The sequence below is a fragment of the Canis lupus genome, chromosome 34 (genome assembly GCF_011100685.1).
Source record: "Canis lupus familiaris isolate Mischka breed German Shepherd chromosome 34, alternate assembly UU_Cfam_GSD_1.0, whole genome shotgun sequence".
Classification (NCBI taxonomy): domain Eukaryota; kingdom Metazoa; phylum Chordata; class Mammalia; order Carnivora; family Canidae; genus Canis; species Canis lupus.
This window is the reverse complement of record NC_049255.1, coordinates 35,872,914-35,897,455: the sequence shown is the minus strand read 5'-3', so window position 1 is coordinate 35,897,455 and position 24,542 is coordinate 35,872,914. Positions and strand designations below refer to the sequence as shown.

Here is a 24,542-nt window from a genome sequence, read left to right as displayed (position 1 = left end):
GGAAGTTCACTGACTTTGGTAATCTTGAATAGTTTTGTCGGTGCTACTAATACTGACCTTGAATAAAATACGCAGCCACATTCGACACCTTATTTGACTAGCTGATGCACTAGGTATGATTGGTCAAACTTGTAATCTTTTAAAACCACATTACTGTGAAATACAGTAAAATCCCCAGGAAGTTTCCAAAATACATCGTGAAACATTCCTTAAATGGAAATTTTCAGGAGATGCAGTTCCTTGTCCACGAGCCTTTATTCCAGGTTAAAGCTACTAGACACAGAGATCCTGTTAGACTCACAACACATTCCCTGCACAACGGGGTGACTTCCTTAGATGTTCTTATCCTGGTGTTTGCATTAGAACCAAAGAAGAAACCACAAAACTAATTGACTAGATATGTCTATGGGCATTTTTAGATATAATGAATTTGAAGTTTAGATATATTGAATTTGAAAAGGGCCAATGATAAAAATAGCATTTGATGTCATTTTGATACTAAGATGTTAGTGTTGAGAACTTTCTCAAGAATTGAAATGAGAATTTTTCCTGGCCCAGCTCAAAAACTTGGGCAAGGAAACAAAAGGAAGATTTGCAACAGCATATCATATTCAGGATCATCTTCATTTGCCTTGAGGACTGCAGTGAAAGCGCCTACATCTGCCTCAACGTATTCCTGGAAACAGTAACTACAAAGTGATTTATTTTAAAACAGATATATATTTTATGAGAACAACATCATGGAGGGAAGAAACGCTTTGGAACAAAGACTTGGCATCATATAAACCATGTTGCCAAAAATAAGCTATAAAACATATGAAATATAGAGTAAGATTCTAGTATCATAAAAGCTTCCATCGCAATTGATTATTACAAGAGGTCCCTGTGTTCTTGACAATGGTCCACAGAGCTCTTCCAACTACAACGTTGTGTCATAAATGAGGTTGTATGAATGGAAGTACCTTGCATAGTCCTGGCTCATATTTAGTACTAGGTAATTTTAATTGACTCAGAACAAGTAGTCAACATCTGTTTGCTCTCTAAGGTGACATTTCTGCATCTACAATTTTATATCTCAATTTGCAATTTATATTTTTGCTATGAAAGATCATCAAGGAATATCAGAGGCTGTGAAGTAGTAGAAGACGTGGGTTTCTTCCAAAGATGCCTGAATCAGTCTCCTACTACCCTTTTATGTCTAGGGGAGTCAAGGCACTCATGAATTATCCTCTTACTCTCAGCTCATCTTCTTAGTGCTGTGGGAGGGACTCTTTATGTATCTGTTATGGTGGCAGATGATGGTGATGAACAAGGAGAACAGTGGCTTTTTAAGAATAACAACCAACCCCACTTCTCTTGTCCTGCTGTCTCACTTAATTCAGGTATGCTATTTCAATGGCTCATTTTTATATATATTCCCCTCTCTTTCCACCAAAAGATGATGGAGCAATATTGAAGTAAGTGGTTTTTTGGTTTTTGTTTTGTTTTGTTTTGTTTTTGTCCTTCATAATCATGGTATCCTAGACATCTTCTGGGGATGCTGAGATGGGCCAAGGCGGTGTCCTACTCTTGATCCATCAGGAATGGAGAAACCAATCCACCAAATAATCACATTGCAGAGTAGCCAATTTGCTCCCAATTGATTTTTGTCAAGAAAAAAAAAAAAAAAAGCCACAACATGTTTCTTAACCCCCAGAATGCACCAGAATCGCCAATGCCTGGGCCCCATCCCCAGGCAGTATGATCCAGGTGCTCTATGGTGGGTGGCACTTTTTGGTTTTGAAACACCCCGGGTGAATCTAACTAATGTACAGCCAGGGTGAGAACTCCTGGAACCTGTCTCACCTGCCAAATGGAAGAATAAAGATTAATGTTATTAACATCTGATGAGTAGATTGAAAGTGCAAGTAGGTGCTTCTTCACAATTATTGCTTGTTAATCACTTTTTACTTCATCCCGTCATCTCTGCATTCTTGCCACCTCCTCCCACTTTTTCTTTTGAATAAGGGCAGTTGAAGTCAAGCAGGCTGCCACGTACTACTAATGCTAACAGATTCAGCAGCCTGAGTACTGCTGAGGAATTTCACTGGGTGATGTGTTTATCCCAGCCTTGGAATATAAGTGATACATTATCAACAGCCTATAAAGAAAACAGTTTTATCAAGAAATTATCTGCTTGAATTTTATCATTGAAGACAGGTGATTCCTGTCCATGGAAGATAAACAGTCTGTATCCTTTTCATAATCTAAGGCATATTTCATGCTAATGTTCTGTGTTTGCCTAATGTCCTCCATTGAAAAAGTATTTGCTTAGTATCCTAAAGCTGGGCTATTATTAACATAGTTCTCAAGGAAAGAAGGTTTTAAAAATAATTTTCTCTGCTCTTCGTTTCTCTTACTGTAAGCATGTGGCAAAGTCTTGGCATCTGTTCAGAATAAATTTTCTGCTTCCTTTCTGCCTTTTAGTCCATGCACATTTTATCTGAGCTCCCCCTTCCCCCGTCCTCACCCTTTGGTAATCTGCAGGAAACCAGACCTTACTAATTTGAGTGTTGGTTCCTAAATTACTTATTATTGTATTAGTCCATATTAGTTAGAGCTGGTGAAGGGTTTGTATTGCTCTAGGTGTTATTGAAAAATGTCTACGAGACAGGTCCCTTCGATAATGTACGATTTTGAGGGAAACTACAAAGGCAGGGGAATTTATGTGACGCTGGCTCGTTGCAGTAGATTGCTCCTTATAAAATGCTGCCTGTGAGAGGACATTTTTTGCAAAGGGGAGCTATTCGGTAATATAATTCAGGAGTGGACAGAGAGGGTGTCTTCTCTTCAGGCACCTATCTGTTGCCCGACATGCATCCAGATGTTGTTCTCAAGGCTGATTTTTCATGAGATTGTGTTGCTCTAGAATGAATGCTCAGAGGTTCTCAAACTCCAGTGCCGGGGAATCCCGAGGAGGGTTGGTAGCGTAACCCGAATTACAGCCACCTGAAGGATCCCTCAGGGGTTTGGGGAGGCCTGGCAGATGGTGGAGAGACAGTCAAAGGTAGTTCTGGGGAGATTGGTTGGCTTGCATTCCCACGCAGCTCCATACTTGGGTGGCTTCCTTGCGTCCTGTGATTGGAGGCACTTCTCTGGGAACCAGTTCCTGATACTGCAGTGCCTGGCAGTACACTAGTGCTTCCAGAATCTTAGTGGGATGGTGGGAATTCCTGTTCCTCATCTGGCCTCCCCACAGCCCTGGATTTGTAAGGTTTCTTCCAGGCTTCCTAGAATTCTCTTCCGTCTTCCCCTTGCTTTACAGAGGGCAGGAATGATGGATCCTCCTCCATGACTGGCTCTGGCTGGCTGTCAAGAAGCCCTTCTTCTTTGGAGCCCTTAACTGGTAGATAGCAAGACTGAAGTCCTCAGCCCCTTGGTGAGAAGGAACATTCAGATGGTGATGATTATTATTTTGAAGCTTTAGCACCAAAGTTTGAAATTCTCCTGAGTGAATAATTTTGGAGGATCTACTTCTTTTCGTTATACAATTGGCTTTCTCATATGTGCATTCAGGTTGCCAAATCTCCTATATAATCCTCATCTCCCATAAAAAAAAAAAAAAAGGAAAAAAAAAAGGGTACTTCTATTTTTGTGGAAAAAGAGGAAAGAATCCAGGAAACATTTCAGAAGACTGTAATGTTTTCTTAGCTCCTTTTCCTGTTACATATGAAATTCAAGGAGAATTTGGTCAGTTTTAACCTTACATGAGATTTTTCAAAAGTTAGTATAAAATTTAGCTTCCTCCCCCTTTCCTCCATAAGGAACTATGAAAAATTTCTAGTTTACACAATTTTAATAAAATGATTCCTTTATAAAGGCCACTGCTTGCTTATTCACCAGAGTTTTCATGGGAAAGTAGTGTGGGGCCCGGGGCCCGGGGTTTCACTCTCCCTTTGCAGGTGACGTAGGCTGGGTGCCAGCCTGGAAAGAGCACGCCTGCCTCACTCTTCTGTTAGAATGAAGAACAGCAATTGCCCAAGTCCGTTATAAGATTAGGGTGCTGGGCCTTCCTGTTGCTTCCACTCCTCTTCCTTCTCTCTCTCTTGGAGTTCTACATTCTAAATTGCTGCTTTGAATTTTCAAGAAAGTGGTTTCAGCTTCTTTCATGAGGTTTTTACATCATTTGTTCTCGAGCTTCAGAGAACAGTTCAGTATAGCTGTTTTGATATCTCTATTTTTCTTTTCAATTTCATCTGTTATTTCAAAAAGCTTCCAGATACCATTAGGAGAACCCACAGATAGTTCCTTTGGCAGAGATGTTCGTTAGAAAAATACGTTTGGCCCTGCACCAAGGCAGTGACCTATAAATACTCCTGCTGGCTCTTCCTTCTTGTCTCTGTGATTCACTGGAATGGAGATGTTGGCCCGATGCCGCAAGGATAATGTTGTTTTGAGGATAACCCAAGATTTTCACCTGAACCCGGATTGAAGACACTGATGATGGCCTGGATGACTTCTTGTAGCTCCAACAGTCATTCTGGAGATCACATCTTGGGTCTACCCTGTGAGTGGGGCCCAGGATGACATTTCACATAATCAAAGTTTTGTACAATGGCAGCAAACATGGCCCTCATTGACCCTAAGGTGCTGCAAGATCGATAGGGCTGAGATGTATATAGATGTGTGTGGTGTGTGTGTGTGTGTGTGTGTGTGTGTGTGAGAGAGAGAGAGAGAGAGAGAGCAAAATAATTATATTTGATACAGTTTTATTTTTTATTTTTTTATTTTTTTATTTTTTTTGATACAGTTTTAGTGTTAGCTGTTGATATGTCAAAAATATTAATAATATTTAAAATGTATTGCCTGCTCCTCTGGCACCGTGTTAAGCACCTTGTGTGCACTGCCCTGCTTGATCCTCATGTAACCCTGTGAGGGAGATTCTACTACGATTCCCATTTTACAGATAAACAAACGGACACTAAAAGAAGGTAAATGACTTGGTCATGACTTTCCAGCTGGTCAGGACAGTACCAGAATTTGAACCCATAGCAATCTGGCTTAAAAGCAAAGTTTTACATGCTTGGCTACCCTGTGGAAAGGTCTAGTTGTGAGCTAATGTGGTTGAAATTTGTTGACTGTGTAAAGCCATCCCTTTTCTTTGTCAGCTTTGGATCTTTCATGTGAGAAGGCTGGGGAGGCTTCCTCCCTTCTCTTAGTAAATTGTTTCGCCAGCCATGTTCTCCTATTTTTTTAAGCCACAAGGGAAATAGAAAGTAGCTCCAATCCAAGCAAAATTTGGGGACTAGGTCTAGTCTATCTCAATTTAACGAGACTTTTATATTTCCTACTAACAATAGGGACTATTTGTGTTGAATGCTGCGCTGTTCTCTAAGGATATTATCAATCCCAAGCTTCTTCAGCGGGGTACTTCCTGGAAGCTGGTTGAGACCATTTATTCAGTCGGTTCATAGCACCATCTGTTTTCCTGGCTGCCCTAGATGTTGTCAGGTTATTCTTCGAGTCATGATCAGCATTACAGTAGCATGAAATATCGATTTCTCTATTGTTATTATAGTAATTATTGTATAATGTTGCATCAATATTAATAATTATTAATTAACTATATCAACATTAGTAAATAGTGTGTTAATGTTGATAATTAACATTTATTGGGTAACAAGTATTAAAGTATTAGCCCTAAGTCTAGTAACAGCATAGTCCTAAAGCCTATAGATCTGATATTAAGAAAATATTATATAATGTACATTAATATTGATTTTTTTTAAAGTGAAGAATGCTTTTATTTCATCTTTTGATACATCCCTGAAGAATTGCTCTTTTGGAGGCAATTTGTTTTTTAAAGATATACTTATTTATTTTGGAGAGAGAGAGAGAGATCGTGCAGAGGGAGAGGGAGAGCAACTCAGAGTCGCTGCTGAGCCCAGAGCTCAACATGGGGCTCCGTCCTACTATCCATGAGATGACCTGAGCAGAAATCATGAGTTGGACTCTTAACCAACTGAGCCACCCAGGGGCTCCTGGAGGCAATTTTAAATTTAGAGACAGTTTGGACTCTATAGCATCCTGATAATTCTCAAGGTGGGGTCAAGAGGGATAACAAAAGGAGCTAACATTTGAGACACCTGTAAATAGCAATAACTACTATTTATCAATAGTATCAAATCAAGAATTTACTATGTGCCAGGCATAAGCCTTTCATACACATTTTCTCATATCATCTCTACGAGCTGTAAATATTTTTATTTTCACTTATCAGATAAAAACAAATGAGGATCAGAGATTAAACATCTGATCCACAAGCACACAGCTCCTGAATGGTAGACCCTGGAAGCCAAGGCCTTTGCACATCATGCTCGATTGCCTGTTAAAATCCAAAAGTCTCTTGCACTGTTCAAAAAGTCTCATGTATGGTGATCAAATGGAACCACGGCATTTGTGGGACACCTAGGTGGTTCTGTGGTTGAGCATCTGCCTTCAGCTCAGGTCGTGATCCTGGGGTCCTGGGATCGAGTCCTACATCGGGCTCCTTGCATGGAGCCTGCTTCTCCCTTTACCTACGTCTCTGCCTCTCTGTGTGTGTCTCTCATGAATAAATAAATAATATCTTTAAAAAAGAGCACACACAACATTTGTGAGAATTGACTCAGTCGAAGCTTCATGGATTATCTGGATACTGGGCAGGGTTAAGGCCATCTAACTAGTCAAGGCTGAAGAATTGGCTGATTGACCAGTGTGATACATGGAGACACTAGTTCTCCATTCATGAGTGTCATGTATCCAAGACCGGGGTGGGGTGGGTGGGATGGAGTGGGTGGAGGCGGAGGCATAAGTTCTGATTTAAAAGAGACCCAATTCCAGACGGGAAAGTACTCAGCTAATGGTATTTAAGTAAATGGATGTCTGCAAAATTGCAGAAACTCTGTTTTCCTGAGGGTAGGAATGGATGGTGATCTCTCTAGTTTTGTGCATCTTTTTTCCTTACAGTGGATGGACCCTGAGCCGGGTATGTACTGATATCTGAAGAGACAAGATCACTTGTGAAGGACTCTAGCTCCAGAATGTGGGGGTTTAAATCCTACCTAGTTCTACCTCTTATTAGCTTTGTAGGCTTGGGCAATTTACAGAGTCTCTCTCATTTCCTCTTCTGTAAAAATAGCACCCCTTTATCCCATTCTCCTCACCACCACCATTGTTGTTGCTGTTGTTGGGGATGCTAAGTGCACTTCACTGCTGCCTTGGATGGAGCGGTTCAAACAGACTCCTACCAAATTGTGCACCTTTTTAAGAGTCATTAAGACAGCAGTCGTGGAGATGAATGCCAGTAGCTGGAACTGGCAAAGCCGTGGGCATCTCACACCGTTCTATGCCAGTAGTGGTAGGGCAAGTTGGTAATTCTGGGCAGGTCAGTTAGGAGATCTGTTATCAAAAGTCTTAAAAAGGTACAAGCTCTGTGACCTAGGGAGTTCTGCCCTAGGGACAAAGTGACATATGCCTAACTGAAGATATTAAAAGTAGAGATGTATGCTTATGGACATAAAAAGATTCAATAATAAAGTAAATGAAAAAAGACAAGCAACATACACTATATCTATAGACTGTCCTGTCAAAAAAATGTCTTAATGGATACTCTCAAATGAGGGGTTTTTTTTAGTTTCTTTAAAGCCAGAGGTAGTAAGTTAACTTCTCGTTTTTGAAATTTGCTTATACTTTGTTTTTGCTAGTTATGCACAGTTTTATCCATTAATGTCTACATATAAACTTGCATCCAAATATTAAGGGTAATGATGAAATCCTAATGGGAATCTTTATCCCCCCAAAGAGAATTATGTAGCACTGTCACCCTGATCAATATACCCGAGTCATGCAACAAATTCTAATCAGTGCGGTAATAATTCTCACTAACTTGAATAAGTGCAGTTTAAAGAGGCTCCTTCCACCCTGAAATTTTGATACAATTCCAAGGGACATGAACCTACACATTCTCTCATGATACCCACTGAGAATCCCAGATATGGGATGAAGGTTTTTGTCACAAGCGAAGTCCTTTTGAAGGTCAAATGGGTTCTATGTGGCTAGGCCTCTTATGAACTAGGTAGTAATGAAGAAATACGATTATTTAATGTTCACTCTGAATGCACAATTTAGGCAAAGCCAGTGCTTGTCATGTGGGAAGAAGACTGCTTTTTTGTTTTAATGGTCTTCTTGACAGATCATTACTTCATTCTTATTTCCTCTTCCCATCGTTGGATTTATCTCCAGGCAATACGACAATTTGAAGAACCATGATGAAACGGGCCAGAGATATGGTATTTGGATTAGTGTATCTTTTTAAAAACAAAAACAATTATCTGTAGCATGTCTTTTAATGCCCGGCTGCTGGGTCTTCAGCCTAGAATGCTTAGTGCTTGTGTTAATGGGTATCAGTAGCTTCTTTCTGATGTCCACATGGACATACGGGCAAAAATTCATTTTTATGTGAGCATGGGAAGGCGGCTGTTTTTTTGACAGGTAACATCCAGCATGTGGCAATGAAAATACAAGCGCTAGGTTTTTACTGTCATCTGAAAGGTCAGGAGAATTACAATGGAATGGCAGACTCTTCCATCGCTATTGATTGGAGACAGGGATGGTAGGTTGCACCTTTTACACGCCCCCAATAGGAAAACGTCAGACACCGAGTCCGGGGGCACATCTGTTGCTATCCAGCGAGCTGCACTTGTAAGAAAGGGCAGCCCCAATTTAGAAACCAACTCTTCTCCAAAAATCAAGTTGACTATAGATAACGTCTTCCGAGAAAGCTAGTGTTTACAAACCAGGGATGGGCGAACTTTTTCTGTAAAGGGTTAGATTGTGAATATTTTAGGCTTGGTGGGCTGTTGCAGGTACTCAGCTCTGCTGTAGCAGAAAGCAGGCACAGACAAATATGTAAACAAATGGGTATGTGACTGTGTTCCAATAAAGCTTTATTTCTAAAAACAGTGAACCGGATTTAGATGGTCAGTGCCCGTTATGAATGACCATTCATTTCCCAAAACAGTTCACAGAAACTTATTTATCTTGTGGGTTGTTGATACGTTGTACATTTATGATAATACTAGTTTCTTTAAAATTCATTAATTTTTGGGATGCCTGGGTGCCCCAGTGTTGAGTGTCTGCCTTTCGCTCAGGGTGTGATCCCAGTTTAGGGCTCAAGACCCACATCAGGATCCTGTGAGGAGCCCTGCTTCTCCCTTTGCCTATGTCTCTGCCTCTCTCTGTGTCTCTCATGAATAAATAAAATCTTTAAAAAAATAAAAATAAAATCTATTAATTTTTAAATTAAAATAGCACCAGTGCATGTCAAAAAACAGCTGCTTGGGAGTGGGGGTGCCTGGGTGGCTCAGTCAGTTAAGTGTCCAACTCTTGATTTGGGCTCAGGTCATGATCTCAGGGTCCTGGGATCGAGCCCCACATTGGACTCTGCTCAGCATGGAGTCAGCTTGACCCTCTCTCTCTGCCCCTCTCCCTGCTGGAGCATGTTTTCTCTCTTTCTGTCTCAAATAAGTAATATATATATATATATATATATATATATATATATATATATATTTTAAAAGCAGCTGCTTGTTTCTATTTCAGCTGTTTCTTCTGGACATTGCCTTCAATCTCAGTATAATAGGCATTTATTGCTGTTTCCTAATTTATTAGTTTGAGACATCTGTTGACACTCTGCTGAGGTAGATGAGACTTGAGTTCATGATGCTCTCGTGTGCCCATTCTTTTGTATTTGCAACATACTTATATTGTTATTTTTTGTTTCTCCACTTGTTACTGAAATTCATAGCCAAAAGTTCACTTCTTAAATATACAGTTCGACAAATTTTCACTAATAGTATCTTTTAGATTCCCTTCTTTGTAAAATTAAGATTTTAGCACTCCTGCTCTTCCTACCTCTTTTTATTTTTATATAACAAGGCTCATACTATTTCATTCTGTTATATAACTGCACTTAAATTTTTAGAGCTTTATAGAAAGTTTAATTGTAAAAATTGAAAATCAAATAACATTAGTATTTGCAACCCATTGTTTCCAGTGGCGCTAAGGATCAGTATGGTTCAATTTTCTTGTTGGAATGGCTTTCTATTTTCATGGAATTTCTAAAAGCCATTCTTTTCCCTGCCCTTTTGGTGTTTAGTCACAAATCTAGTTTTTGTCACTCTCACGTTAGGGTCACCACAATGCCCTTTCCTGAGACTCTTCTGCCCAGCATCCTCCTCACTGCTCCAGGCCTGCTGTTCACCTGTCACTCGGGGTATTAGTTGCTTGGGATCAGCTCGTTCCTCCAAACCATCCTTTCTTCATTCTATGGCCACTCCTTCAGTTTGGTTGAACCTATCTTCAGTTATATTCCTATGAAAAAGGGAGAAGAAGGATGAACTTTTCTGAGCCTTTGAATGTTTGAAAATGTTTTATTCTCAGTTTTGATTGATGATTCGGTTGAACATAGAATTCTAGGATGAAAGTTATTTCCTTCTGGCTCCTCTGTTAGAACTTAGGAGGGTGAGTGTTTAGAGTGGGATGGAGAGAAAGGGAAACGTGGCAGGAGGGTTTTCTTAGTCTTCAGTCTTCCAGGCTGAAAAGTCTGATTCCCATACCTGTCTGATTCCTCTTCCTTTGTAGAGGTCAAGTTTTTCTTTTTCCTTTCTCTTTTATACAAAGAGATATATAAATTATATCTCTTTTGTGGCATTTTGTGGTGAATTCAAATTCTAAAATTGGTAGAATTTTAGAAGAAATGAGAATGTTTCCTGATTTATCTTCCATTTAATTTTAAATTTCATTTGATTTTTTAAAAGAAAATATTTATTTATTTGAGAGAGGAAGAGAGAGAGAGAGAGAGTTTTGTGTGTGTGTGTGTGTGTGTGTGTGTGTGCACATGAGTGGGCAGGGAGTAGGAGAGGGAGTGAGAGAATCTCAAACAGACTCCCCATGGAGCTTGGAGTCTGAAGCTGGGCTTGATCCCATGACTGGGCGATCACAACCTGAGCTAAAGTCAAGAGCGGAATGCTTTAATTTGGTTGTACCTATCTTCAGTTATATTGTTATGAAAAAAGGTGTAAAAGAACTAACTTTTTTGAGTCTCTGAATGTTTAAAAACATTTTTATTCTCCATTTTGATTGATGATTAGGTTGGACATAGAATTCTGAGATGAAAGTTATTTCTGACTAAGCCACCCAGGCACCCCAATTTTTAATGTTAAAAAGAATTTTCAGTTACTAGGTTTTTTTTTTTTTCCTGCTTACTCATTCTTCCTCTTCTATAGCATTGTCTTCTTTTTTTATAGTTCTTGACTCTCTTTGGGATATTTGATATTTCTCTTCTATTGTCCGTTTTATTTGTTTTTCCTCCAGGACCACTTCCCCCCTTTTTAAGACTCTGCTTGTGCTCTCTTTTTGTTGGAGGTTTTCCTTATTTGTCTGTTAACCCATAATTGTCCATTCATAATTAAGAATTGTCCACTCATAATTTGTGACTTTCTATGTGGGCTTAGTTTTATGATAGTGGGTCTGAACTGTGGAATCTTTCTCTCCGAGGCCTTTCAGTTTCTTTAGAGAAGATTGCTACAAACTCATGTATTTATTTATTTTGTGGGGAGGCAGCTTCTAGGATGATGGAGAGAAGGGAGAAGGGGGATGAGAGAAGAGATGGCTGGTTGGCAGGATGGAGGAGGCACATGGTACGTATAAGTTGTTGGTTGCTCCATGTACAAGCTTTCAAATCATTTTTCGTGCTTTATATCTTACTCTCATTCTTTGTCCTACAAGGAATCCCAAGTGTTGCCAAGTTCTGCAAGATCAATTGAGTCTTTTTTAGGGATTTTCATATTAAAGACTGCTGCTTTGCCTTGTTTGATTATCACTCTTACATCTTCTCTCTGACTTGAATCTCTTAACGTTCTTGGGACTCTTGCATTTTAAAAAAATGTGTGAATTTACACCATTTTCAATCTTTTAACTCTCATTTTAGTGGGGTTGGTTGATGGAGAGATGATCAACTTGTGTGGTCAATTAGAAGTCACAATATTTCTACACCTGTATTTTGAGTTGTTATTAGCCAATATTTTATCCTGTTGTCCATTTTATAGTGGTATATGGGTTGGCCTGCCAACTTAACCTTTATCTGTGTAAGAGTTCCTTGAAATTCAGTATGCTAGAACCATATTTCTGTCTTAACATTATGACAGTACTCCTTCTGCTTCCATCTTCTTAATTCCCTCCTCGTACAATCATTGTGTGATGTTTGCAGGGACTCGGGGCTGGAGGATGGGTAGCTCCTTATTGATTAGGCAGCCAATACCTTATAGGTGCTTCTGAGGTGATTTCCACTTCTTCCTGGCCTCAGTCCCTACAAGCAACCTGAGAGAGAGAGAAAATGCGTTTTTCCTTAGCTTTGACAACAAATTGTATTTTATTAAGTCAGACTGCATCTTACTTTTCGTCTAAAAGTTCCAAACATCCCAAATTAACCCTTGAGGATTATAGAAAATTCTAATGAAAACACTCATGTTTCTTGTGTGCCTTTTCCTTTGTTAAGGCCTTTTCCTGCATGCTAAAGAATACTCACAAGCTGACTGGGACATAGGGCCTTGAGATGCTTATTTCCCCTTAAACACCGAACAAGATGCTGTTGAAAGTAGGTTGTTAACTCACCTCCTCTCTCTCATTTTCTATCCAGCCCTTATGATATAAATGTTTGTTCTTCAAAATGAGGGAGAAAAATCAGATATTTGGGATGTCTGTGCTCAGATCCTTAGGAAGACTTATGTCTTATTGATATTTCCACCTTCTTCATGCAAGTTTAGAGTAAATCAAGCTGTTGATTCACAGATTTTCTAGCTCTGATTTCCCTCCCGGGAAAACAAGACAAATGGTGTCATGGTTCATTGTCTGTTGTCAAAAAGTCTCCAATGTTTCTATGCTGGTTTCTTTAGGCTCTACTCACATTTTAATTTAATAATAAGCTTTGTGGCACATACCCAAATGGTAAATTTTGAGGCTCCCAAGGTTAAAAAGTTATTAGAAGGCTGTAAATTTCTGCCTTTAAAAAAAACCCTGAGGATTGAATAAATAAATAGAATGAGGATGATTTTCTAAGCCTTCCTATAAGCTTCAGGAATGGTCAGAACCAAAGTTTTCACGAGGCTTCCCAGATGAAGTCCTGAGGGTTGCATGGCACGTATAAATTGAGGCTCCATCTAATTCCACTTGAATCCATTATCTTGTGTGAGGATAATGTGTGAGGATGGGCTAGTCATTGCTCTGCAGGCACATTCCTTATTTGGATAAGTGTCCATGAGAGCACCATCCATTAATACCTTCTAGTTGCTTGTATATCTTCCAGGAACCTTATCTAGACTGGCCTTCAGGAACCTGGAATATATGTGCAGTTATGAGAAAGCATCTAAGTGACCCATGTCCAGACTGTGGTGGTCTTTCCATTTGTACAGAACACTTTTCTCTGAGATAGCAGAGTCTCTGAACACAGAGTATGCTATTGTGTTTATTAACCAAAATACAACCGGAACTAGGGGAATAGTTAAAAGGGAGACAGTGGGTGTTGAAGTATGCATGGGCCTGTTGACTACAAGCTACCCCTGTCCTGTGATCCAGCATTCAAATTTGGTCTCCACGAATGGATGCTGATGACCCCTTTTGGAGGTGGCTTGCTATGACAGCCCTGGCCATAGCAGGTCACACCATGATGATGTGGATCCAAGACCACATGTATGGACTTAAAAGGGAAGAGTGACTGATCAACTTCTAAAAAAGAATTACTGCTAATGAAAGTCCAAATGAGTCCTTGGAAAATTACTATTTTTGTGTATTTACTCATCATCTTACACAGTTCTGCCCACCACAGGATTGCACTGGGAGAGATGTGAGTGGCTTAGACATGGATCACAAACACTGGCCTTCAGGGCACTGATGAACTAGTGCTGTGGCTAATGTAGGTTATGAAAAGAACTTTAATACAGTAAAAATATAATATTTTCTGATTTAATATTTTATTTATAATATATGAATTATTATAATACACAATATACTCTGAGAATATATTAGGGTTAAGTTATCAGACCAACCTACATGCAAATATAATTATATTTATTTAAGACAGCACTAATACATAATAACTACCACGGTGTAAAATGGCACACATTTAAGTTGGATGAGTAGACTCTTGTGGTACCACTGATTTTACACAAATATGTAAACGAATGGACTTTTTAAATAAGATTTGGCAACATTCAAAACACAGCTTTAAAAGATCTATAAAGGGGCTTCCAGTTTGTGACAATGATGTAGGCATGGTTAAAATATATGTTGTTGTTTATAAATGTTTAACTATCACTTAGTATTTGAGCATATGTATGTGTATAAATGCATTACAATGAATGTATAAATTGTAGGGAAAACAGTGTAATCAGCAAGGCATGGATCTTAGTCTGATTCCCTTTACCTTCTCAGAATCTTTTCTAATTTCCCCTTCTTATTCTCACCTAGAGTTGTTAATCTAAAAAGTCATTCTTTTAAAAAGAAACAAAATCACAACAAAAAAACTCTTAGTGGGACCTCAAACTGCAGCCAAATCAAAATGAATAGAGTGTGTTTTGTGAATCAAGAGCCTCAAGTTTCATTTCTAAATATCTACTTTTTATTTTTGAAAATATTTTATTTATTTGAGAGAGAGAGAGAGAGCGCGCATGCTCACACGAGCAAGGGGAAGGGGCAGAGGGAGAGGGAGGCAAGCAGACTCCCCATGGAGCAGGAAGCCCAACCTGCTGCTAGATTCCAGGACCCCAAGATCAGGACTTAAGTTGAGCCAAAGTCAGATGCTTAACCAACTGAGCCACCCAGGTGCCCTTAAATATGTGCTTTTAATTTTTTTCTCTAGCTTTGCCTGGAGGATTTTTCCCAGAGTATCTATGTTAAGTTTTTTCCAGAATATTCGTGATCTGCAGTACACAGGATCATGGCAGATATTGCCAAATTAACACTAAGCTAAGTTAACACTAGCTGCCACAACAAACCAACTTTTAGGTAGCTCATATCTGATAGTTGTTTATTTCTTGTTAACGTAAGGTCCAAAACAGATATTTCTTATAGAAAGAGCAGTTTTCCTTCAAAAAGTGATTCAGGGACCCAGACTCCTTACATTCTGTGACTCTGCCATATTTAAAATACTCACTCACTCTGATTACCCTTGAGGTGCTTGTCTGCATCAAGCCAGTGGAAGAGAAAAGACTTGGGTGGGGGAGACAGAGACCACATTGGTAGGCTACTACGGCCAAGCCTGGAAGGACAGCACATCACTTCTATTCACATTTGACTGACTGTAAATATGTGTCCGTACCTAACAAAAGGGACCCAGGGTATTGTAGCCTAGCTGTGTTTCAGGTTTTGCAATGCCTGGCCAATCTCAGTCTCACCAAATTTTGTATGTTTTCAGGTTGTGTAGACAAAAATGGATGGTTTTGAAGGCTTTGGTATTAATTCATAACTGGCTCAACCTCAAACTTCTTTTTCCCTTGGAATTTTGGTATGTGTGGTAAAGGTATACTACTTTCCATAACAAAAATAAAATTTCCTTCCAGCATCTTTTGCTGGTGTAGGTCCTTTGAATGAATATTTACTGGCAATACTTCACTGTGGGGGGGATGTGAGGAGTATTCTCAAGCCAGTTGGTACTGCCTGGAGCTGTTTGTGTGTGTCTCTTCCCGATTGACAGCATATTGATAGTTTGAAATTGGCCATGGTGCCATGGCACTTACAGAGATGGACAAGTAGTAGGGGCATTTCTCCTAGAGAGCCAGTTCTTAAAGAATTACCATCACACCCCTGGATACTCTCCTTATTACTCAGTGGCTCACGGTTTGAGATGGCTGGAATAGCTAACGAACACTTTATCAAAGACTGGGAGAGAACAACAATCAACAGGAAATTAAATGATTAAATAAACTCAGGGAAGAAGCAAGATATTGTCTGGCTTCTTCCTCAGCCTGAGAACAGCCACTTCAGGGATTGTACCTGGCTCCCCTCTGTCTCCGTGTGCAGGATGTGATCTAAGGAGGGGCCCCCTGCCAACTCACAGCTGCAGAGCTCTAGCCCATAAAAGAGATGTGGAGATCCCTTTCTCAGCTGCTGAAGACCTGACTTCCGGGTCCTGGACTTCCCTAGAAATTGACGTTGTGATTGCCTTCCCTGTCAGTGAAGCCCTTGGTGCTCACATCTTGCCAGGCAGAGCCCCATCAAGACCTGGGCAATCCCAACACTAGTCATGGGTCCAGTAGGCTGGGAGGGGGGAAAGTCAAGGTCAGTTCTGTAAGTGATGCATGTGTTTGCATGGCAGTTGTGGACCAGCAAAGGGTGCTTGGTATCATCATGTAGTACCAGGTGGCAGCTATAATTGTATGAATTTTTAATTGAACAATTACATCCAGTAAATATTTTGTGTGCCTATTGTGTGAAAGATGCTTCAGAGCGTACAAAGGAGACCTTGAAGCCTATAACCAAATAGTGGGGTTCAAGCAAGTATCTAACACTCAAGAAAAACTCTGAAACTGAAATTTAATTGGAACTTAATTAATTAAAAATTTAAGTTTGCTTATAAGGGTATATACGTCCTACCATCCTACGCATCAATTAAATTTATACTTTTTAGGGGCACCTGGGTGGCTCAGTGGTTGAGCATCTGCCTTTGACTCAAGGGTCCTGGGATTGAATCCCCCATCAGGCTCCCCACATGGATCCTGTGTCTGTACCTCTGTCTCTCTGTGCCTCTCATGAATAAATAAATAAAACCTTTAAAAAATCTATACTTTTAAATGCAATTAAAATATTATATGTAGTAGTTTGTGGAATATTGCTCTAGGCTTTCATTTCTGGACACAGATAGGACTAAGTCCCAGTCCCTGTTTTCTAAAAACTTAATATATATAATAGCTAAAGTCAAAACAATCACAAACATTTTTATAAAAACAGACTTCCTGTAAAGAGTGTTTTAGAACTATATGGGAGATAAAGATTAATTCTGAAAAGAACTTTTATAGAGGAAATGGCACTTGGTTTTGATCTTGAGAAATGAATGAGATTTTAACAGACGACAGCAGTGTTCCCAGGATGAAGGCCCATCTTGAGCACAGAATTGGAGGTAGGAAATGCAAGGCAAGTTAGAATTGTATATTGGGCAGGTCATGGGTAATGATGTTGGAAAGGAGAACAGGGGCTTATCATAAAGGAGTCTTAGTGCCAAGCAGGAGGACTTGAATTTGATGTCCATGATCTGAGTGAAGCCAGTAACTATTTCTCTTTTTTAAAAAAATGATCAGATTGGCTCTTAGAAAGATTGTTCAGATGACAGTGAGGATGAAGAGGGAAGGCAAATTATGAGAATAGCGGAAAAGTGCAACTGATGTGTTAATGCCAAAACTATTAGAGTTGGCGACGTAAGTAGGAAAGATACAGGTTTCGAAGCAGAATTGCTAAAGGAGGGCAGCCCCGGTGACTCAGCAGTTGGGCACCACCTTCAGTCCAGGGCATGATCCTGGAGACCCAGGATCGAGTCCCATGTCAGGCTCCCTGCATGGAGCCTGCTTCTCCCTTGGCCTGTGTCTCTGCCTGTGTATGTGTGTGTGTGTGTGTGTGTGCGCGTCTCATGAGTAAATAAATAGAATCTTAAAAAAAAAAATTGTTAAAAGACTTGCAGATAGGTTTTGAACTCAGACACAGTGAGGTTAAAGTGTCCAGAGGGGGAAACCAGAACACAATCCCTTCCACATATACCTAATGAATCTCTACCATGGATCAAGTGCTGCACTCAGGGGTGAGAAATAGTTCCTGAATTCAGTTAGAGGGGAGGCAGAAGGATGAGCAAAGAAGTGCTGTATTAAGTGCATTTTCAAGGTCCAGCTGTGGATTAAGTAACAGGAAGGATGACAACTATCACTTAACATCCACCTATTATGTGCCAGACCCTATTCCCTATCGTAATCATTTTGCATCTATTAATTCATTTAGCCTTCCTGCCAACCCTACAAAGTAGGAACTTTTATTATCCCTATTATGTAGATGAAGAAAACGAGGCACGGAGCATGCAGTAACTTCCCCAGGATCACCCAACCAGACAGTGGTAGAGGCGGGATTCAAACCGAAGTCCATGCTCCGAACCCCTACATCCCATCAGGAGAGAGTTGAGTGGTGGTCAGCAGTTCGAGAGGAGCCAACAAAGCTGGGGAAGTATTTCAGGAAGTGAAATGAACATATGGAAAGGCATATAGAGAGTTGGAAGAAGGAGGTTGGAGATGAGAGATGAGTTTTACGTTGGGCATCATTTGGACTGCTGTGATATTTAGGTGGGGATGTCACACTAAGGAGATGATGGGTGGGTGTTTTTGAAGTTACCAGGTGTTCTCTGTTTGGTCTCTTTTTTCTCCACGTTGGCAGACACACACTAGTGCATTCCTTATGTTCCATTTCTGTGTAAGCAGGGAAATGTATCTCAAGAAGGTAGATGTAGTACTACCTTCTAGCTCTTTCCTAAGGGGTTCAGTTGTTTATGAATAGCCCACTCCAATTTAAAAAATGAAACAGTATTTTACATAACAGTGGATGCTATGGGAGTAATTGCCTCCAACCCTTGAGGAAGTCACACTGTGATGGGTATCCAGCCCAATTGTGGCAAGAACCTGAGTGGCTCCCTCCAAACTTGGAAAGATGATGTTAGCAAAGGAAAAATAATTGTCTTCTCAGTTTCCAAGCAGGAATTGAACTGCTTAACGTGAGTGTGCACGTGTGAGTATGCGTGTGGATTGTGAGAGTATCCTCTGTTGAGGTGTAGGAATCAGTATAGATGATTGATCTCCTACATGAAGGAGAAATAAAAATCTTTCTAGATATTCAATATTTCAAAAGTTCTCTGATATTTTTAGGTTAACAAAAGGAAACTTTGTGGCCTCTGGTTTAGGAGAGTCGCTTTAGCTGCCCCTCCCTTAAATTGTTTTTGCTCTAATACAGGGGTGAGTAAAGACCATTTTAACAGTGATTGTCATATATGCCCCTTCTCTCTCGAGATGAAGGCAAATGGAACTCCAGTCTTCCTGGCATAGGCCAGTTCGGTGGTCTTTCATGCAGGGAGTTCTAAAAGAACGCCAGCTGTGGCCATGGCTTGCAGAGTAACTATTTCATATTAAGAGAGAAATCACATTTTGAGCCAACCAAGAAAAAAAATTGCTATTGTATCCATGGCTCTGTTTTAAGTGGTACTACTGAATTAAAGCTTTTCAAGGAAATTAAATATAGAGGCGGGGGTGGGATGGGGACATCGTGTGATGTATGTTAGCTGAAATACCAAGCACTCCAATATAGCATCAATATATAATTTGTATGGTTGCAAATATTATTGGCATAAGTAATTCATGCTGTTGTTTTTTATTTACTTGATTAACAGCGTCTTTGTCATTTTTATCAGTCATGATGCCATTGCAATCTTGCACATTGTGTGTAAAGAATACTCGGGGAAATGTTTCAACTGTGTGTCTGGATGGTATAATGTATTTATTCATTTAGTCAGATGAAATGAAATAGAGAGTGTTTAATATGCATGTCTGCTTTACACTAGATTCTCTAAATAAATTACAGACAGTATTACTCTTTCATTGTAAGAAAAATTATAGTTTGATGTTTTTTCAAGAAGCCGAATGCAGCCATTTTGTACTTATAATTACAATTTTTTGAAGCTTTTCAAATGAGCTTTGAATAATCCCGAAAATTTTTGTATTGAGATGTCAATAGGAAGACTTTGATAACATTAGTGAGCTGTGTCATATATGAGTTGAATTACTCTGAGTAAAAAATATAATTTTTCTACTCATGGGGTGACTATACTTCTGGAAAGTGTAAATTGCTGTGACATAGCCATGCCTTTGTATTTGTATCCCTCTATGTAGCAGCCACTGTTTTGGCTACCGAATCACTTCTGAAATCCGCCAGCTACAGTGCCATGGGCACACTGCTGCTCTCCTCTTGCAATGCTCTGCCCCTCTTCCTGGAGCTCCAGCCTTTGGGTTGTCCATGCCTTCACGCATAGCATTCCACCCAGATCTTCTTTCTGAATTACCATGCCCCTCAGCTTCTCCCAAAAGGAAATTCTGGTTCCTCCCCACAGCTGGTCTCTGCTTACTTAAGTTTAGAAATTATGGAGTCACTGATGTAATTTATGTTCAGGGTTGGGGGACTGGCATCAGAGAAAACCAGAATTGGACAGTAGTTAAAGCAGTAAGAAGAGATTACATTCAGGACTATTGTACCAGGGGGAAAGAGACCTCAGTATAGAATTGGGCTCAGCCCCAAATATTACAAGAAGAGGGAGGATTGGTAGCCAAGGAGCAGGGTATGGTGGTTGGATGGAAAAATTAATCAGAGTAGGGTCATTCTGGCCAACATACCTAGTAGGATGCTTGCTGAAGGCAGTTCCAGGTCTTAGATATTACCTGGGGGCCAGTGGTGAAGAATTCTGGCAATACCAACATGGCAGGATTCTTGCTAAAACTGGGCAATGTAAAGGTGGGCATAGAAGTCCAAAAGTGGAGACCTAGTTGTCAAAAGGATGTAGAAGAGCCAAACTAACGTTTGGCCATGCAGAGACTCCTTGTCACTTGTAGTATCGTAAGAGGAAGGATTGCATATGAGATGAGTTGCTAATCAACTCCAAATATGGCTCAAGTCTGAGACAGACTTCTGGGAGGACTCTTCAGTCCTGACGTAAGGCAGTGCAGTGGAAGAGCCATGTTAGGTTCCTTCTGATAAAGAGGGAAAGGGGAGCCGAGGGTTTGGGGCCATGGTCAAAGTTTGGAAGTGGCAGAGAGTAGATGTGAGGTCTGTGTCCATCTTGCTTGTGTATTAGTGAATCCTCAATCCCTAGGGATAGATAGCAGCAGTTCTGTAAATTTGTTAGATGAATGAGTGAATTTCACAGCTGAGGGAACTGGCACATAGAGAGGCTGAACTTCACTCTCTTCTCTTATACATCTCAGTTTTACGAAAAATTACCTTTATTGTTTCTGTCCTATTCAATGGCGAAGGTCACTAGAAAATTGTCAGTACTTGCAACAGTATGGACAACACTGTTAACTTATCCATGAGGAGATAGGTTGATGGCCATGTAAGTATTTAGTCTCTGGAATCAGAAGGATGAAGACTAAGCATTTTAGTGTCACAATAGAACATTGTAGTCTGGAGACTTGCCTTGAAAGGGAGACTGTTTGAACCCATGACCATCTCCCATGACTAGAACAGTCAGATGGAGAGAGAGGTGCATTGGGAGTACCTGGGAGTGTCTGGTTCTCATTTCAGGCTCCTCAGCCCTGCCATGCTCCTTCTTGACTGGGTCTTATCTCTTTTTAAAAGAGGTTGGCCCCTCATTTTCTCTCAGGACCTACTGAGCCAGGAATCCTTTGGTACTACATTGAACCAAGCCAGGTGAAGAAAGTGGCCTGCGCCAGCAGCCTTGGCTGGCTGTCTGAGAACCTCTTGGCTCCTCGAAGCAAGATGTCAGTTCTGTATTTGCCAACTTGTATACAGTGACTCATCCCTGCCCCAGAGGGTATATACTGCTATAACTCCAAAATGGTTTGATCACAAACTCTCCTTTCATTTACACCCTGGATAATATTTTTTCTACTAATCCTTACAAATGAAAATGAAAAAAAAAAAAAGTCACATCCCAATAAATAATACATAGATTTATCTGTCCCATCTTCTTATCGGTCAATAAAGTCTAGTAAATCTGAAAATGTCATTTGCCATGTCCAGGCTTGTCGTTATAAGAGAAGCATTTTAAACAGTAATCTGAGAGCGAAACGTTTTTGGATTTTATACTGGCCAGGCTGTTCTGAACAGACTCGGAATGAGAATAGTCAAATATGATAATCATCTGCTTTGGAGAACAGAAGGAAGCCAGTTTAACTTAAGCTGGACCAATTTGCAACTTGGAAGACATTGGCTCTGGTTTCTCAAAGGCCAGGGGAAGGAAGTGTTTTCAAGACATCCTATGACTTTTTTTTCCCCAGGTTGTTTTTTTTCCAAATTTCTATTTGGTTCCCTTTGTGTAAAATGCACTCTTTTCCTGCTAAGACCAGGCTTTCCCATGTAAGCATCCAGATTTCACCACGCGGTTGGATTAGACACTTGGCAAATCTCGCACAACTGTGGCAGAGCAGGGCTGCATTCTAAATCAGCGGAAGGACGCAGTAACGACTATGAGCCCCATAGAGGCATTTCAAATAAAAAAGAGTCCAGCCTGTTCCCTGCCCTGAGGTTGCAGAGCCTTGGGGGACAAACTCATTCCTCCCTACTCTGGGGGAAGGTGAAAGGAAACCCAAAAGGGAGAAGCTTCCAGAAGCTAGGTTTTGTTTTTGTTTTTTGTTTATTTGCTTGTTTTGCTTTTATTTTAATGCTCCCAAGTAGGAGACCCTAATGCAAGCTTTTTAAATTTTTCAAAATATTGAAGAATTCTTCACCTCCCTGAGCAGTTGTCCCCTGGGAAGGATGGCGAAATGACAATTCCTGGAAGCTTGAGGAGCTTACCTTATTTCTTTTCATTTTGTAAAATTCATGTCCACAGCCCTGTGGTAACAGGGATCTGATCTATGGAATAAGGACTCCCTTCCTTCCTTCTCCTCCCCTTTTCTCCTTCCTTGTCTCCTCCCTCTCTGCTTCCTTCCTTCTTCCCCTTTTCCTTCCTTGTCTCCTTCCCGCTTCTTCTCTTCTGCCCTTTCCCTTTGTCTCTCAACTCTGACAGCAACGTGGGCTCCTGCCCCATTAGCCTGTGCCTCCCCTGGATTCTAGACCATGTGGGGAGGTGTGCTGACCTGGGAGGAGGTATGTCTAAATTTGAGCTGCCGCGACAGGCTGGTGCCTCTGGAGGCCCCCAGGAGCTGCAGGGTTACTGAGCAGGCAAGTTGTAGATCCTTATCTGGTAATTTTTGCCCTTTACAAAGGAAAAAAAGAATAGTGCTTCTTGAAAGCAAAGGTTCATGGTTCAGGCCAGTTCTGTTCAGACTCAACCACTGGCCATTCCCCTTTCCTGCTGCGTTCCTGTTAACCCTGGTTGCATTAACGTTGGCTTGTCTGTCGCTGGTTCCATTTCCAAAAACGAATTCCCTCCTTAGGATGATTTTAATTACCTTTTTCCTGCAACCTTTAGCCATTCTTGCATGTGTACCGGTTAGGAGCATCTGCTTGAACTGTAAATACAAAAAAAAATTAAAACGCTTGAAGAATACATTCTTCTTTTCTTCCCCCACCAGACAGTTGTGAAATCTGTTTCCCCAATCAGAACGAATGCAGGTCTGGGACCACACAGGTCGTGGAAATACCTGTCGGGTCATTAAAGACAAGACTCGAGTTTCACTGGGGAGCCTCTTCTAGCCCGTGGCTTTTCTGAAAAGAAGTCACAGTAGGTTTGAAAATGAGCATCCACACATCTCTTCAAACTGAACATTATCTGCTTTGAAATTCTTTCCAAATTGGTCCTAAGTCACAATTCTTCCAGATTTCCTTTTATTATTTGAAATATTTTCAGTATTTGATTCTTTAAACAGCAAGCAGCTGTGCCAGTTTTTTGGATTTTGTCATTTGCCAGCTTTTTCTTTTGAAAATACACTTCATGCACCATATTCTGTTTCTTGGTGCCTACGGTGGAGAGAAGTGGCGTTCACTTGCACATGAGGAATGGCAACAGGATCCTCCCTTCCTCTAGTAAATGAGTGGGGGGTCCGTATTTTTGTGCCATGAAGAGAAGCACTTCCTGTCCTCAAAGTGGAGGTGTTCAGTTGAGGTGACACAGACTGTTCTCAGGAGTTGGCCACCTGTAGGCCTCACTCAACAGCCTCTTAAGGGAACTCCTCCCACCACCTCTCAAATGGCTGAGGTCTGAAATGCTGTGGGTCAGCTTGGGGGAATGTTCCACAGTGGTTCTGGGTCTCCATTTCCTGAGCTGTAAATTGAGTTGATCTAAATGTGTCTCCGGGAGCTCCTTAATCCCTAAAACACAGGACTGTGGCTTCATTCCTCTGTGTTGAGGGTCTATCCCCCTTTAGAACGAACACATAGTTGTACTTTCAGCTGTGCTTATTCATTTATTCCACCGTCTAAGCTAGTTTGTGGAATCTCTTTCCAATTTTCGAGCCTCCAGAGGTGAGTTTGCATAGAGGATGGAAAGCCCAAGGGACCTAGGGCTGTGGGGCCTGGTGGTAGGGGGGGAGGAACACCACTACATGCAGACATCCTGTTTCATGGCTCTCCCAGGTGCTAGTCTTAACTCCTGGGATCTGGCCCCAGCTTTTACCTCTCTAGCTCCACAGCTCCCTGCTGCATAGCCAGTGAGCCGGCCTCAAGGAAGCCCTGGTCCCCCCACTCCCCACCCCTCCATGTGCCAGGCTCCTACCAAGCCCTCCTACTTCCAATCTCTAAGGGTTGTTTCCTATCCACTTGCCCCAGGCCAG

General features: G+C 40.8%; 1 protein-coding gene across 7 annotated transcripts in view; it reads left to right on the top strand.

Annotated features, from left to right (window-relative positions):
• TNIK (TRAF2 and NCK interacting kinase) overlaps positions 1-24,542 on the top strand; it is a 376,466-nt gene that overhangs the window by 159,828 nt on the left and 192,096 nt on the right. The window lies entirely within an intron of this gene.